Here is a 12,073-nt window from a genome sequence, read left to right on the forward strand (position 1 = left end):
TGAGATTATGTGAACAATAATAAAAAACCCACTTTCGCAGACTGAAAAACCTAGGTTGTTTTATATCTCTCAATCAACCAGCGCAGGTCAATTCGAAAGACTTCCTAGGCCATTCCTTGTCTGAAAAAGAAGAAGAAGAAATAAGTGGAAATCCAACAATCTGCTCTTACAACCAGTTTTTGTCCAGGGGAGAGCGCGAACGCAGTCCCCCACTACCATAAATTATGCAGTCGAGATTCCCACATTTGGGGAATTCGCAGGGGTCAGCACGACCGGAGTGCAATGGCCGAGCCTCGCCCTGGGTGAACCACCTTCCTGATCATGGTGTCTCCCCTGCCAGGTAAGTATGAATTCATAGGCCTCCGGTCAGAGGCACCCTGCCCATCTTCGCAATCCTCACCGACGGTCGGACAATCAAACGCACACCTGATTCAACTCATCAGCTCGTTAGTAGAGACTCCAAGAGATAAGAGAGACATCAGAAATGTGCAGTGACGGACCTTTCTTTTCTTTCTCTTTTTCATGCTCCGGCTCCATGAGCCAAAAATCTGTTTAGTGTGCAGTCCCCGGATAGTGGACGAATCAGATATTAAACTGGAAAGAACAGAGTTGATTTTTTTTTTATTGTTTATTTGTTTGTTTTTTACACCACCACCCTACCTTTACTAGTATAGTCTATGAGCACCTACTACACCTTTCAAACACCAATACAAAGCAGTATCCACTAGTTCCATTAACATCTGCTGCCACACAAGTCTAAAACATTTCTTTCATTCAACACTTTAGAAGGGGTGCACCGTTCCCAGAAGTACTGCAATACCGGGTCGATGCGTGGAGTGGACGGAGCAAGCCCCTATACCATCTCCCAGTTCCAAAAATCAATTTAATATATGGTGCCCGGGTAGGGCACGTATCAGATATTAAACTGATAAGAACAGATACTACACTTGATCTTAGCCAAAAGGCCGAGAAGCGATGACACAATGACGCAGAGGCGGGGGAGCCGGCAAAGGCCACGCCCACCTGGGCCGCGGCGGGAGGGACTGAGGCCGCCAACAAACAAGCTCAGCGACTGGTTGACAAACCGAAAACGGACCACAACAGAGTGCGCAACACGACACTTTGGAGTGCAACCTGGGATTCTGGATCATCATCAACATTCTGCCCTGAACGTGAGCGGGCAGACCAAAGCGTACGTCGTGGAGACTTCTGAGGGATGGCAGTACCCACCCCCGGTCTGCAACATCACCAAGGCTCGGCCCGGCCGGACCCAGGGTGGCGCTGCAGCGATCAAAAGTACGATATGGCGCGTAACTCCTAAACCGCCGTTCGCAGACCCAAGTGTCTTACATCCCCGGAATCCTTGGCTCGGGCCGAACGAGACGCACGCCTCGGATTGGATGGTCGCGCTGGTGCGACTTTCGGGTATTTGGGACTTTCTGAAATACCTACTTTTGCACACTAGTCCTAGGTGTTGTGCCCAATCTGACCCAAACCGGTGCAGCAAGATTGTCCAGAGTCTGACTGCCAACAGTGATTGGGAAAAAAGTGTGAATTTCGCTTCACGTTGGCGACGGGACGCCAAAACGTTGGGAGTGGGCGAGGCGGGCTTTACTCGAATGGCTATAACTCTCCAACCGAATGAGACGATCACACCCAAGTCGGTACACCCGTGTATGGACTCAGCCTGTGGTCACATGAAAGGGGATTTGGCGACTGGCCACTTGGTGGCGCTGTAAACAGAAAAAACAACAACATGAGTGCGGCCGTAGACGACTGTGTATCAAGTGCTTTTTCACACATGCACAAGGTATTCACACCACATGATAGAACTCCTCATTCTGAACTATTTTGCCTCCGGGACCACTGCTGTCAATCAAAGCGTTTGTTAAATATCTGAGATTATGTGAACAATAATAAAAAACCCACTTTCGCAGACTGAAAAACCTAGGTTGTTTTATATCTCTCAATCAACCAGCGCAGGTCAATTCGAAAGACTTCCTAGGCCATTCCTTGTCTGAAAAAGAAGAAGAAGAAATAAGTGGAAATCCAACAATCTGCTCTTACAACCAGTTTTTGACCAGGGGAGAGCGCGAACGCAGTCCCCCACTACCATAAATTATGCAGTCGAGATTCCCACATTTGGGGAATTCGCAGGGGTCAGCACGACCGGAGTGCAATGGCCGAGCCTCGCCCTGGGTGAACCACCTTCCTGATCATGGTGTCTCCCCTGCCAGGTAAGTATGAATTCATAGGCCTCCGGTCAGAGGCACCCTGCCCATCTTCGCAATCCTCACCGACGGTCGGACAATCAAACGCACACCTGATTCAACTCATCAGCTCGTTAGTAGAGACTCCAAGAGATAAGAGAGACATCAGAAATGTGCAGTGACGGACCTTTCTTTTCTTTCTCTTTTTCATGCTCCGGCTCCATGAGCCAAAAATCTGTTTAGTGTGCAGTCCCCGGATAGTGGACGAATCAGATATTAAACTGGAAAGAACAGAGTTGATTTTTTTTTTATTGTTTATTTGTTTGTTTTTTACACCACCACCCTACCTTTACTAGTATAGTCTATGAGCACCTACTACACCTTTCAAACACCAATACAAAGCAGTATCCACTAGTTCCATTAACATCTGCTGCCACACAAGTCTAAAACATTTCTTTCATTCAACACTTTAGAAGGGGTGCACCGTTCCCAGAAATACTGCAATACCGGGTCGATGCGTGGAGTGGACGGAGCAAGCCCCTATACCATCTCCCAGTTCCAAAAATCAATTTAATATATGGTGCCCGGGTAGGGCACGTATCAGATATTAAACTGATAAGAACAGATACTACACTTGATCTTAGCCAAAAGGCCGAGAAGCGATGACACAATGACGCAGAGGCGGGGGAGCCGGCAAAGGCCACGCCCACCTGGGCCGCGGCGGGAGGGACTGAGGCCGCCAACAAACAAGCTCAGCGACTGGTTGACAAACCGAAAACGGACCACAACAGAGTGCGCAACACGACACTTTGGAGTGCAACCTGGGATTCTGGATCATCATCAACATTCTGCCCTGAACGTGAGCGGGCAGACCAAAGCGTACGTCGTGGAGACTTCTGAGGGATGGCAGTACCCACCCCCGGTCTGCAACATCACCAAGGCTCGGCCCGGCCGGACCCAGGGTGGCGCTGCAGCGATCAAAAGTACGATATGGCGCGTAACTCCTAAACCGCCGTTCGCAGACCCAAGTGTCTTACATCCCCGGGATCCTTGGCTCGGGCCGAACGAGACGCACGCCTCGGATTGGATGGTCGCGCTGGTGCGACTTTCGGGTATTTGGGACTTTCTGAAATACCTACTTTTGCACACTAGTCCTAGGTGTTGTGCCCAATCTGACCCAAACCGGTGCAGCAAGATTGTCCAGAGTCTGACTGCCAACAGTGATTGGGAAAAAAGTGTGAATTTCGCTTCACGTTGGCGACGGGACGCCAAAACGTTGGGAGTGGGCGAGGCGGGCTTTACTCGAATGGCTATAACTCTCCAACCGAATGAGACGATCACACCCAAGTCGGTACACCCGTGTATGGACTCAGCCTGTGGTCACATGAAAGGGGATTTGGCGACTGGCCACTTGGTGGCGCTGTAAACAGAAAAAACAACAACATGAGTGCGGCCGTAGACGACTGTGTATCAAGTGCTTTTTCACACATGCACAAGGTATTCACACCACATGATAGAACTCCTCATTCTGAACTATTTTGCCTCCGGGACCACTGCTGTCAATCAAAGCGTTTGTTAAATATCTGAGATTATGTGAACAATAATAAAAAACCCACTTTCGCAGACTGAAAAACCTAGGTTGTTTTATATCTCTCAATCAACCAGCGCAGGTCAATTCGAAAGACTTCCTAGGCCATTCCTTGTCTGAAAAAGAAGAAGAAGAAATAAGTGGAAATCCAACAATCTGCTCTTACAACCAGTTTTTGTCCAGGGGAGAGCGCGAACGCAGTCCCCCACTACCATAAATTATGCAGTCGAGATTCCCACATTTGGGGAATTCGCAGGGGTCAGCACGACCGGAGTGCAATGGCCGAGCCTCGCCCTGGGTGAACCACCTTCCTGATCATGGTGTCTCCCCTGCCAGGTAAGTATGAATTCATAGGCCTCCGGTCAGAGGCACCCTGCCCATCTTCGCAATCCTCACCGACGGTCGGACAATCAAACGCACACCTGATTCAACTCATCAGCTCGTTAGTAGAGACTCCAAGAGATAAGAGAGACATCAGAAATGTGCAGTGACGGACCTTTCTTTTCTTTCTCTTTTTCATGCTCCGGCTCCATGAGCCAAAAATCTGTTTAGTGTGCAGTCCCCGGATAGTGGACGAATCAGATATTAAACTGGAAAGAACAGAGTTGATTTTTTTTTTATTGTTTATTTGTTTGTTTTTTACACCACCACCCTACCTTTACTAGTATAGTCTATGAGCACCTACTACACCTTTCAAACACCAATACAAAGCAGTATCCACTAGTTCCATTAACATCTGCTGCCACACAAGTCTAAAACATTTCTTTCATTCAACACTTTAGAAGGGGTGCACCGTTCCCAGAAATACTGCAATACCGGGTCGATGCGTGGAGTGGACGGAGCAAGCCCCTATACCATCTCCCAGTTCCAAAAATCAATTTAATATATGGTGCCCGGGTAGGGCACGTATCAGATATTAAACTGATAAGAACAGATACTACACTTGATCTTAGCCAAAAGGCCGAGAAGCGATGACACAATGACGCAGAGGCGGGGGAGCCGGCAAAGGCCACGCCCACCTGGGCCGCGGCGGGAGGGACTGAGGCCGCCAACAAACAAGCTCAGCGACTGGTTGACAAACCGAAAACGGACCACAACAGAGTGCGCAACACGACACTTTGGAGTGCAACCTGGGATTCTGGATCATCATCAACATTCTGCCCTGAACGTGAGCGGGCAGACCAAAGCGTACGTCGTGGAGACTTCTGAGGGATGGCAGTACCCACCCCCGGTCTGCAACATCACCAAGGCTCGGCCCGGCCGGACCCAGGGTGGCGCTGCAGCGATCAAAAGTACGATATGGCGCGTAACTCCTAAACCGCCGTTCGCAGACCCAAGTGTCTTACATCCCCGGGATCCTTGGCTCGGGCCGAACGAGACGCACGCCTCGGATTGGATGGTCGCGCTGGTGCGACTTTCGGGTATTTGGGACTTTCTGAAATACCTACTTTTGCACACTAGTCCTAGGTGTTGTGCCCAATCTGACCCAAACCGGTGCAGCAAGATTGTCCAGAGTCTGACTGCCAACAGTGATTGGGAAAAAAGTGTGAATTTCGCTTCACGTTGGCGACGGGACGCCAAAACGTTGGGAGTGGGCGAGGCGGGCTTTACTCGAATGGCTATAACTCTCCAACCGAATGAGACGATCACACCCAAGTCGGTACACCCGTGTATGGACTCAGCCTGTGGTCACATGAAAGGGGATTTGGCGACTGGCCACTTGGTGGCGCTGTAAACAGAAAAAACAACAACATGAGTGCGGCCGTAGACGACTGTGTATCAAGTGCTTTTTCACACATGCACAAGGTATTCACACCACATGATAGAACTCCTCATTCTGAACTATTTTGCCTCCGGGACCACTGCTGTCAATCAAAGCGTTTGTTAAATATCTGAGATTATGTGAACAATAATAAAAAACCCACTTTCGCAGACTGAAAAACCTAGGTTGTTTTATATCTCTCAATCAACCAGCGCAGGTCAATTCGAAAGACTTCCTAGGCCATTCCTTGTCTGAAAAAGAAGAAGAAGAAATAAGTGGAAATCCAACAATCTGCTCTTACAACCAGTTTTTGTCCAGGGGAGAGCGCGAACGCAGTCCCCCACTACCATAAATTATGCAGTCGAGATTCCCACATTTGGGGAATTCGCAGGGGTCAGCACGACCGGAGTGCAATGGCCGAGCCTCGCCCTGGGTGAACCACCTTCCTGATCATGGTGTCTCCCCTGCCAGGTAAGTATGAATTCATAGGCCTCCGGTCAGAGGCACCCTGCCCATCTTCGCAATCCTCACCGACGGTCGGACAATCAAACGCACACCTGATTCAACTCATCAGCTCGTTAGTAGAGACTCCAAGAGATAAGAGAGACATCAGAAATGTGCAGTGACGGACCTTTCTTTTCTTTCTCTTTTTCATGCTCCGGCTCCATGAGCCAAAAATCTGTTTAGTGTGCAGTCCCCGGATAGTGGACGAATCAGATATTAAACTGGAAAGAACAGAGTTGATTTTTTTTTTATTGTTTATTTGTTTGTTTTTTACACCACCACCCTACCTTTACTAGTATAGTCTATGAGCACCTACTACACCTTTCAAACACCAATACAAAGCAGTATCCACTAGTTCCATTAACATCTGCTGCCACACAAGTCTAAAACATTTCTTTCATTCAACACTTTAGAAGGGGTGCACCGTTCCCAGAAAAACTGCAATACCGGGTCGATGCGTGGAGTGGACGGAGCAAGCCCCTATACCATCTCCCAGTTCCAAAAATCAATTTAATATATGGTGCCCGGGTAGGGCACGTATCAGATATTAAACTGATAAGAACAGATACTACACTTGATCTTAGCCAAAAGGCCGAGAAGCGATGACACAATGACGCAGAGGCGGGGGAGCCGGCAAAGGCCACGCCCACCTGGGCCGCGGCGGGAGGGACTGAGGCCGCCAACAAACAAGCTCAGCGACTGGTTGACAAACCGAAAACGGACCACAACAGAGTGCGCAACACGACACTTTGGAGTGCAACCTGGGATTCTGGATCATCATCAACATTCTGCCCTGAACGTGAGCGGGCAGACCAAAGCGTACGTCGTGGAGACTTCTGAGGGATGGCAGTACCCACCCCCGGTCTGCAACATCACCAAGGCTCGGCCCGGCCGGACCCAGGGTGGCGCTGCAGCGATCAAAAGTACGATATGGCGCGTAACTCCTAAACCGCCGTTCGCAGACCCAAGTGTCTTACATCCCCGGGATCCTTGGCTCGGGCCGAACGAGACGCACGCCTCGGATTGGATGGTCGCGCTGGTGCGACTTTCGGGTATTTGGGACTTTCTGAAATACCTACTTTTGCACACTAGTCCTAGGTGTTGTGCCCAATCTGACCCAAACCGGTGCAGCAAGATTGTCCAGAGTCTGACTGCCAACAGTGATTGGGAAAAAAGTGTGAATTTCGCTTCACGTTGGCGACGGGACGCCAAAACGTTGGGAGTGGGCGAGGCGGGCTTTACTCGAATGGCTATAACTCTCCAACCGAATGAGACGATCACACCCAAGTCGGTACACCCGTGTATGGACTCAGCCTGTGGTCACATGAAAGGGGATTTGGCGACTGGCCACTTGGTGGCGCTGTAAACAGAAAAAACAACAACATGAGTGCGGCCGTAGACGACTGTGTATCAAGTGCTTTTTCACACATGCACAAGGTATTCACACCACATGATAGAACTCCTCATTCTGAACTATTTTGCCTCCGGGACCACTGCTGTCAATCAAAGCGTTTGTTAAATATCTGAGATTATGTGAACAATAATAAAAAACCCACTTTCGCAGACTGAAAAACCTAGGTTGTTTTATATCTCTCAATCAACCAGCGCAGGTCAATTCGAAAGACTTCCTAGGCCATTCCTTGTCTGAAAAAGAAGAAGAAGAAATAAGTGGAAATCCAACAATCTGCTCTTACAACCAGTTTTTGTCCAGGGGAGAGCGCGAACGCAGTCCCCCACTACCATAAATTATGCAGTCGAGATTCCCACATTTGGGGAATTCGCAGGGGTCAGCACGACCGGAGTGCAATGGCCGAGCCTCGCCCTGGGTGAACCACCTTCCTGATCATGGTGTCTCCCCTGCCAGGTAAGTATGAATTCATAGGCCTCCGGTCAGAGGCACCCTGCCCATCTTCGCAATCCTCACCGACGGTCGGACAATCAAACGCACACCTGATTCAACTCATCAGCTCGTTAGTAGAGACTCCAAGAGATAAGAGAGACATCAGAAATGTGCAGTGACGGACCTTTCTTTTCTTTCTCTTTTTCATGCTCCGGCTCCATGAGCCAAACATCTGTTTAGTGTGCAGTCCCCGGATAGTGGACGAATCAGATATTAAACTGGAAAGAACAGAGTTGATTTTTTTTTTATTGTTTATTTGTTTGTTTTTTACACCACCACCCTACCTTTACTAGTATAGTCTATGAGCACCTACTACACCTTTCAAACACCAATACAAAGCAGTATCCACTAGTTCCATTAACATCTGCTGCCACACAAGTCTAAAACATTTCTTTCATTCAACACTTTAGAAGGGGTGCACCGTTCCCAGAAGTACTGCAATACCGGGTCGATGCGTGGAGTGGACGGAGCAAGCCCCTATACCATCTCCCAGTTCCAAAAATCAATTTAATATATGGTGCCCGGGTAGGGCACGTATCAGATATTAAACTGATAAGAACAGATACTACACTTGATCTTAGCCAAAAGGCCGAGAAGCGATGACACAATGACGCAGAGGCGGGGGAGCCGGCAAAGGCCACGCCCACCTGGGCCGCGGCGGGAGGGACTGAGGCCGCCAACAAACAAGCTCAGCGACTGGTTGACAAACCGAAAACGGACCACAACAGAGTGCGCAACACGACACTTTGGAGTGCAACCTGGGATTCTGGATCATCATCAACATTCTGCCCTGAACGTGAGCGGGCAGACCAAAGCGTACGTCGTGGAGACTTCTGAGGGATGGCAGTACCCACCCCCGGTCTGCAACATCACCAAGGCTCGGCCCGGCCGGACCCAGGGTGGCGCTGCAGCGATCAAAAGTACGATATGGCGCGTAACTCCTAAACCGCCGTTCGCAGACCCAAGTGTCTTACATCCCCGGAATCCTTGGCTCGGGCCGAACGAGACGCACGCCTCGGATTGGATGGTCGCGCTGGTGCGACTTTCGGGTATTTGGGACTTTCTGAAATACCTACTTTTGCACACTAGTCCTAGGTGTTGTGCCCAATCTGACCCAAACCGGTGCAGCAAGATTGTCCAGAGTCTGACTGCCAACAGTGATTGGGAAAAAAGTGTGAATTTCGCTTCACGTTGGCGACGGGACGCCAAAACGTTGGGAGTGGGCGAGGCGGGCTTTACTCGAATGGCTATAACTCTCCAACCGAATGAGACGATCACACCCAAGTCGGTACACCCGTGTATGGACTCAGCCTGTGGTCACATGAAAGGGGATTTGGCGACTGGCCACTTGGTGGCGCTGTAAACAGAAAAAACAACAACATGAGTGCGGCCGTAGACGACTGTGTATCAAGTGCTTTTTCACACATGCACAAGGTATTCACACCACATGATAGAACTCCTCATTCTGAACTATTTTGCCTCCGGGACCACTGCTGTCAATCAAAGCGTTTGTTAAATATCTGAGATTATGTGAACAATAATAAAAAACCCACTTTCGCAGACTGAAAAACCTAGGTTGTTTTATATCTCTCAATCAACCAGCGCAGGTCAATTCGAAAGACTTCCTAGGCCATTCCTTGTCTGAAAAAGAAGAAGAAGAAATAAGTGGAAATCCAACAATCTGCTCTTACAACCAGTTTTTGTCCAGGGGAGAGCGCGAACGCAGTCCCCCACTACCATAAATTATGCAGTCGAGATTCCCACATTTGGGGAATTCGCAGGGGTCAGCACGACCGGAGTGCAATGGCCGAGCCTCGCCCTGGGTGAACCACCTTCCTGATCATGGTGTCTCCCCTGCCAGGTAAGTATGAATTCATAGGCCTCCGGTCAGAGGCACCCTGCCCATCTTCGCAATCCTCACCGACGGTCGGACAATCAAACGCACACCTGATTCAACTCATCAGCTCGTTAGTAGAGACTCCAAGAGATAAGAGAGACATCAGAAATGTGCAGTGACGGACCTTTCTTTTCTTTCTCTTTTTCATGCTCCGGCTCCATGAGCCAAAAATCTGTTTAGTGTGCAGTCCCCGGATAGTGGACGAATCAGATATTAAACTGGAAAGAACAGAGTTGATTTTATTTTATTGTTTATGTGTTTGTTTTTTACACCACCACCCTACCTTTACTAGTATAGTCTATGAGCACCTACTACACCTTTCAAACACCAATACAAAGCAGTATCCACTAGTTCCATTAACATCTGCTGCCACACAAGTCTAAAACATTTCTTTCATTCAACACTTTAGAAGGGGTGCACCGTTCCCAGAAGTACTGCAATACCGGGTCGATGCGTGGAGTGGACGGAGCAAGCCCCTATACCATCTCCCAGTTCCAAAAATCAATTTAATATATGGTGCCCGGGTAGGGCACGTATCAGATATTAAACTGATAAGAACAGATACTACACTTGATCTTAGCCAAAAGGCCGAGAAGCGATGACACAATGACGCAGAGGCGGGGGAGCCGGCAAAGGCCACGCCCACCTGGGCCGCGGCGGGAGGGACTGAGGCCGCCAACAAACAAGCTCAGCGACTGGTTGACAAACCGAAAACGGACCACAACAGAGTGCGCAACACGACACTTTGGAGTGCAACCTGGGATTCTGGATCATCATCAACATTCTGCCCTGAACGTGAGCGGGCAGACCAAAGCGTACGTCGTGGAGACTTCTGAGGGATGGCAGTACCCACCCCCGGTCTGCAACATCACCAAGGCTCGGCCCGGCCGGACCCAGGGTGGCGCTGCAGCGATCAAAAGTACGATATGGCGCGTAACTCCTAAACCGCCGTTCGCAGACCCAAGTGTCTTACATCCCCGGAATCCTTGGCTCGGGCCGAACGAGACGCACGCCTCGGATTGGATGGTCGCGCTGGTGCGACTTTCGGGTATTTGGGACTTTCTGAAATACCTACTTTTGCACACTAGTCCTAGGTGTTGTGCCCAATCTGACCCAAACCGGTGCAGCAAGATTGTCCAGAGTCTGACTGCCAACAGTGATTGGGAAAAAAGTGTGAATTTCGCTTCACGTTGGCGACGGGACGCCAAAACGTTGGGAGTGGGCGAGGCGGGCTTTACTCGAATGGCTATAACTCTCCAACCGAATGAGACGATCACACCCAAGTCGGTACACCCGTGTATGGACTCAGCCTGTGGTCACATGAAAGGGGATTTGGCGACTGGCCACTTGGTGGCGCTGTAAACAGAAAAAACAACAACATGAGTGCGGCCGTAGACGACTGTGTATCAAGTGCTTTTTCACACATGCACAAGGTATTCACACCACATGATAGAACTCCTCATTCTGAACTATTTTGCCTCCGGGACCACTGCTGTCAATCAAAGCGTTTGTTAAATATCTGAGATTATGTGAACAATAATAAAAAACCCACTTTCGCAGACTGAAAAACCTAGGTTGTTTTATATCTCTCAATCAACCAGCGCAGGTCAATTCGAAAGACTTCCTAGGCCATTCCTTGTCTGAAAAAGAAGAAGAAGAAATAAGTGGAAATCCAACAATCTGCTCTTACAACCAGTTTTTGTCCAGGGGAGAGCGCGAACGCAGTCCCCCACTACCATAAATTATGCAGTCGAGATTCCCACATTTGGGGAATTCGCAGGGGTCAGCACGACCGGAGTGCAATGGCCGAGCCTCGCCCTGGGTGAACCACCTTCCTGATCATGGTGTCTCCCCTGCCAGGTAAGTATGAATTCATAGGCCTCCGGTCAGAGGCACCCTGCCCATCTTCGCAATCCTCACCGACGGTCGGACAATCAAACGCACACCTGATTCAACTCATCAGCTCGTTAGTAGAGACTCCAAGAGATAAGAGAGACATCAGAAATGTGCAGTGACGGACCTTTCTTTTCTTTCTCTTTTTCATGCTCCGGCTCCATGAGCCAAAAATCTGTTTAGTGTGCAGTCCCCGGATAGTGGACGAATCAGATATTAAACTGGAAAGAACAGAGTTGATTTTTTTTTTATTGTTTATTTGTTTGTTTTTTACACCACCACCCTACCTTTACTAGTATAGTCTATGAGCACCTACTAC

This window comes from Phoxinus phoxinus, assembly GCF_949152265.1.
Source record: "Phoxinus phoxinus genome assembly, chromosome: 18".
NCBI classification, from domain to species: Eukaryota; Metazoa; Chordata; class Actinopteri; order Cypriniformes; family Leuciscidae; genus Phoxinus; species Phoxinus phoxinus.